A 6248-nucleotide genomic window follows, 5' to 3' on the forward strand; every position below is an offset into this window, starting at 1 on the left:
CCGTTCTCAAGCTCACCAGCCTCCTCTCACTCAGCCCGCCGGCCGTTCCGCACTCTAGCCGCCGGCCTCTGCTCACTCTAGGCCGCCACCGTGTGTGACGCTGTGTTTCGTTGTGAAAGTGAAACTACTTTGTTTGGCCTTCCAAAAGAGGACACGACTAGAAATCAGTGGTTAAGTTGTATTTACAACACTGTTCCAGAACACTTCAACCCAAATATTCAGATGTGTGCAGCACATTTTATGGAGGACTGTTTCCTGATCCTGGGAGAGTAGACTACAATGCCGGCTGTCCTGACTCACAGACTGTAAGTACGTTTTTTATATTTAAAGAATTTGCCACTGATGATTCAAACGCGAGTTTTGGGCAGTGTAGAGTAGCACTTGTTGTTTGTCATTTCTCTGATCACAAATGCAGACATGGTTTTATGTTACGCTCCGGCCTGACAGGGCATCACAGTATGGTAAGGGGCGTAACATTTCCGTCACACGTTTGAGGTATTCGGCCAATCACAACGCACTGGATAGCTGGCCAATCAGAGCACACCTCGCTTTTCAGACCGATGAGCTTTGTAAAAATCGACGCGTTTCAGAAAGGCGGGGCATAGAGGAGAAACAATAATGTACAGTATGTGGAAAATAATGTGTTTTTTGAACCTTAAACCGCATAAACACATTTCATTACACTAAATACACAAAATACACATCATATGACCCCTTTAAGTGAAAACAAACAGCTGAGACAGAAAACACATGTGTAACAGTATATTGGATCCGGGCAGCTCTTAAAGTGACAGCAGTCTAATATTCCTAATATTCGCAGCAGTCTAATATTTGCATCTGTCGTTCATGTTAATCAAACAACAAAAGAGAGAAAATCTCTCACTGCTCTTGACTAAATCCCTTTTGTAACTTTAATAAGAAGAAATGCACAATGAAGAATACAGTGTTTTTATACATCTGATTACTTTATACAGTGTATGTAGCATTTCTTAGGTATTTGTTCTACTGTAGTTTTTTTTTTTAATTTACATTTAGTCATTTAGCAGACACTTTTATACAAAGCGACTTACAAATGAGGACAATGGAAGCAATACATTTTTTGTCCTGTTGCTTGTAATCTTAATCGCTGACTGTTTACTTGTCTTCAGTGAGCTTATTTTATTTTTTATTTTTTTAGTTTTCTGTGATATTGACACTGGTGACAAGAATTATGAAATTTCTATGGTATCAAAAATGTTAATATCATAAAGACGTTATTTAAACCAAAAATAACTATACTGTTACCATGAAGCAAAATTACACATATTGTGATATTAGATTTTGGTCATATCGCCTACCTCTAATATTACCTTTAACTCTAAAACACAACATAACACAACGCGTAATTCAAAATATGTAATTCAAAACACCTGTGAAAAATGGAAATGGAAATTTCCTTCATATTAAAAAAGTACATTAGGCCCTATTTTCACTCACTTTTTTAGAGAGTACGTCAAAAATTTACATTCCTTCACAGAATGATGTCACTATCATAAAGATATATAATAGAAACCTAAATTACAAAGTTTTCAGAAATATTTAAATATATCATACTCATTAAATGCACAAGATTTAAAAGCACATCTTAAGGCTCTTACAAACAAGGCTCTTACAATTAGTACAGTTTAAAGCATTACATAATGTGAATCTTTTCAATTTTCACCACAAAGTTCCAAAAAAAAAAAAAAAAAAAAAAAAAAACCATTAGAGAGGAAGCTCTTCTCATTTGTAAAGTATTTATCTCACTGCAATACCGCAAAATAGGCATCACCACATGGTTATTTCATATATAAAGCTTTTTCGTAAAATGTCCAGCAAGAAGCAAAAACAAACAAAATCTATATTGTGACATAACATCATCCTGATATAAAACAGCTCATCCTGCAATATAATTTTGCTCCCACCTCCCATGCCTAGTATCAAAGGATCATGATATAACAGAGCTAAATGGGAGAATACTATACCTGACCTCTTCTTTATTCATCTGCTGCTTTCTTAATCCTTTGTGCTCATTGTCTGGCCAATGTCAACTGTAGCAGAGCAGATCATTTCCATAGCAACACTGAATTCAGCGCACGAGCGCATGATACAGAACATAATGCAATTCTGCCGTCGCCGTTCCCTGGAGGATTACATAAAACGCGTTTGTCTTTCCGTGACGATTTTATATTCGAAACTCCCTGCAACACGCTTTCCCAAAAAAGCCGGCTAATTTAGGCGATGTAATAAAACCCAGAGAAATCTAGGTCAGCCATGAACAAAACCATAGCTGCTCTATTGATTCAACAAATTAAACTATGACTCCTGTAAAAGGCCTTTGATCAAACCGAGTGGATTAGATTCAATTATGAAGGCCTTCAGTGTGCCATTTGAATATAAATGCAGTGGGATAATAATGTGGATGAGACTGGTCCGAGTGAGGATTCAGCAGGAAGATTACAACTGGGAGCTGGGGATGTATTTCTTTAAAGCGAGAGCCAAAATGTCTCATAGCTAATTGCTATGGAAATACCTTCCTACAATATGAATGAGTCCAAGGCCACGGATCCTTAATCAGCAGACCGGCTATTCCCCCGCGGTGTTTAAAGACACCAGTACAGCGAGAAATCACTGAAGCTCGACTCTGAAAACTTGGCAGGCTGTCATTGCTGCAGACAGTTAATATTTGGAGTGGATGGACATTATGTAGTCGCAGGTTTAAAGCAGGCTGAAACAGTCTTCAGAAATTGGCTAGTCTGAGCTTTGGGGGAAAAGCTTGCAGAGCAAATATTCCCCTTTTTGAAAATGCCCTGCGAGAGAGCTGCGAGTCAAAGTGCTCTAACCTTTAATACACATTATCCGCTGCATTCAAATGAGAAGGCTGACTGACTGCTCGCAAAGGCTGTGACCTTTCAGGTAGACGAATGCGATCCATACTTAAAGTCTTGTCGTCGTGAATGAAGGTGTGACATCATTACCAAAGGGTGAGAGATCTCAAGCAAAAGTAGCCTACTAGTACTGCTCTATTTTCCATTTCACCTATTAACGTCCAATTCAGTTACTGTAGCCCGCCTGGCATTCACAGGTACGCTGTCAAAAGTTACCTTAAGGTCAAAGTAAAACCAAAATGAATTTACGTTCTGAATGCATGTTCTTGGTCTTATTGTGCACAATTATTATTTTAAAGCTGCAGTCCGTAACTTTTGGCGCTCTGGCGGTTAATAAACAGAACTGTGTGTGTCTTGCGGAAGAACATTGTAGCCAGAGCTACTTCTCTCTGTTTATGTCTATGACGAATCATGCATGTACTGGGCTACTCCGCAGCGATTCCACCAGTACCAGTCAGAAATAGTCAGAATATAAAAACTTATTGTAGATGTACATACCGTAGTGATTCAGGATAAGCCAAAAACATGGTTTGGAAAATGGATTCATGATGTACTCGCTTATTATATTAATTTTGTAAATTTTGAACACAAAAAATGTTACGGACTGCAGCTTTAAATAGTTAAGTATGCAAAAAGGGCTTCAAATGTGGTAAGAGGAGGCACTCCGACAACGGTGACTAACGTTGCGTAAACACTGGTAAATCTTAGGAATAAATCTTAGCAGAACATCCTTTTGATGGTATCAGCATTACAATTAAAAAAATATGTTTTTATTTTAGATTTTTTGTATTTAGCGAAAATTACACATTGAGTCACCAGTAATGTTATGCTAACTTTTAAATAACTTAAAAAATAAATAAAATAAAAAAATCTGTCTTCTCTCAACCAAGATGTATGGCTTGGAAAAACATTTTAGAACATAAATTTGGGACTTGGAGTTGGAACTTAAATTTAAAATTTAAACATAAATTGGGGACTTGGAGTTTGACAAATGTAATCTTTTTCTCTAAATGTAATAACTTGCACTGCCTCTGAAACGACTTTCATTTTTGAATTAGGCTAAGTTGCAAAGCCCTCTCACTTTTCAGCCCCTCTCCACCTCCACCCTATTCTGACATAAAACTTTTCACAATCTAGTCAATTCCAGATCAAAAATGAAGCCAAGTTTCATGTCTGTGACACTATTGACCCCCAATGGAATCGAAATATGTTTATTTAGTAGATACAACAACATTAGCACAACAAATTGTGAGAGTTTGGGATGGAACCATCTGTTTGGAAACTCATCCAAATATGCATACTTCCCTACTATATACTGTAGTACAATAATGACCTACTACTCCAGTGGACATTTACTATCCCAAGAAGCCACGGGAGAAGCGACACAACTGATGCTGGTAGGTCACATGTCATGTGTCATGTGTCAACATGACGAATGTACAGTAGTATGCCTGGACTACATTTAGACTAGAACATAAATTGTGTCCCAAATGACGCACTATACACTATGTAACTAGGCACTATGTACTCAACTGTGTAGTGGATGGGCTTTATAAGGTAATTTTGTCATTCCTTATTGCAGTCTGAATGCACTACTTACACTATTTAAGCATAAATAGTTTAAAATTTAAAAAAAGCATAGAATAGTGCAAAAGTATGCAAAATCTGAGGAACCTGTACTTTTTTAATGGTTGTGAAGTACTTAATCAAAAGAAGTACCTACTTGAGAGTATGCAATTTCGAATTTTTGCAGTAATGTTTGTTGTCATTTGTAGCACAGAAACTAAAAAAAAAAAAAAAAATCACATTCGATTTAATAAAGAAAATAAGAACAGTCACAATGCTTGCAAATAAATGCAGGAAAGAAGACCAATTGTGATTTAGTATGCAAATACAACGATGACGCCATCACAGCAGCGAACATTAAAAAAAAAAAAAAAAAAAGTAAAAGTGAACGGGAGATTAACAAACTTTAATCTTACGTTTCTTACAAAAGCCTAAACCATAACACTTAGACATTATCCACACAGTTAAGTTGTGTGTAAACAGTATAAGCTGCATTAACTGCAGAAAACAGACACAATGGATAACAAAGTACAGTAGTTCGATTAGTCATACTGTACATGTAGCCTACAGTAAATATACAGTATGACTGCGATATAAAGTGTAACTCGCTGTCAAGTGTAAACAGTGAAAACACTGATCACCTCACTATACTGTACATGCATCACATCAAAGCACAGAGGCTTGGAAATGAATCACTTACTTTTCGGGTCTGGGCTTCGGTTTCTTCCGATTCTCCTCAGCTGCTTCCCTTATGGATAGAGCGCGATGCAGAGCAATAATAATCCACGCGTGGAATAGACCCTCCCTCCCTCCCTCTGCCTCTGTGTGTCTGTCAGCCGCCCCGCATCAGCAGCAGCAGTTCAGGCTCCGCCGAAGCCCGCTCAGCGTCTCAGCATCTCTGCTGCTCTCTCCCTCTCTCGTTCCCTCATATGGGTCATACATGAAATATTCAACGCAGCCCTTCATCATATTCGTCATTCTGACATTCATTTCAGAAATGCTCAAGGGGACTCCAGTGCGTCTGATAACCTACATACTTTAAGTCCATCTCATTGTAACATCTGCACAAATGACGCTCCCTGTGAGGAAATGAAAAGTTGCAGGAGTCGTTTCTCTTAGGGTTTGTGTTGTTGTTGATCTTTATCCCCTTAAAGGGTTAGTTCACCCAAAAATGAAAATTAGCCCATAAAATGCATCAGTCCAAAATAAGTGAAATAAAAAGCGCCGATCCATAATAAAAAGTGTCTCACACGGCTCCGGGGGGTGAACAAAGGCCTCCTGTAGCGAATTGATGCGTTTCTGTAAGAAAAATAACCATATTTAAAACGTAATTGTCAATTTAGTGTCAATCTAGATCACTGTTGTACACGGAAGCAGCTCTGGGAGGATGACGTAAGATGTCGTTACGTCGCCCATGCATGCGCCGGTGAGTCTCGTGAAAACCAACGTTTGTTTACAGGAGCAAAGTAAGCAAAGTTTCCTTACTTTAGCAAAGGAAAACCAGTCTCCTCTTGGCTTATATCGAAATCCTCTGACATTCTTCTTTACAAATCCTCGTTTTGTACTTCTAATTAGTGACTGTTGTTTTGTTTTGATCTCTCCGCTGCGCTTCCGCGTTCGTCACTTCTGAGCGGCGCATGCGCAAAGCCGACCTCCATACGTCATCCTCCTGGAACTGCTTCCGTTTACAACAGTGAACGCAAGCTAGATTAAATTGATTATTACGTTTTGAATATGGATATTATTCTTACAAAAATGCATCAATTCGCTACAGGA

The 6248-nt window shown here is 38.3% G+C and overlaps 1 protein-coding gene across 1 annotated transcript in view; it reads right to left on the reverse strand.

Annotated features, from left to right (window-relative positions):
• LOC107654360 (kelch domain-containing protein 8A-like) overlaps positions 1-5250 on the reverse strand; it is a 21317-nt gene extending 16067 nt beyond the window's left edge. The window contains exon 1 of the mRNA XM_016441403.1: positions 5173-5250. The gene's annotated coding sequence lies outside the window, so the exon portion shown is untranslated. The remainder of the gene's footprint in view (positions 1-5172) is intronic.
• Between the last annotated feature and the right edge of the window lie 998 nt (positions 5251-6248).

Source organism: Sinocyclocheilus anshuiensis, unplaced genomic scaffold, assembly GCF_001515605.1.
Source record: "Sinocyclocheilus anshuiensis isolate Anshui unplaced genomic scaffold, SAMN03320099.WGS_v1.1 scaffold623, whole genome shotgun sequence".
Classification (NCBI taxonomy): domain Eukaryota; kingdom Metazoa; phylum Chordata; class Actinopteri; order Cypriniformes; family Cyprinidae; genus Sinocyclocheilus; species Sinocyclocheilus anshuiensis.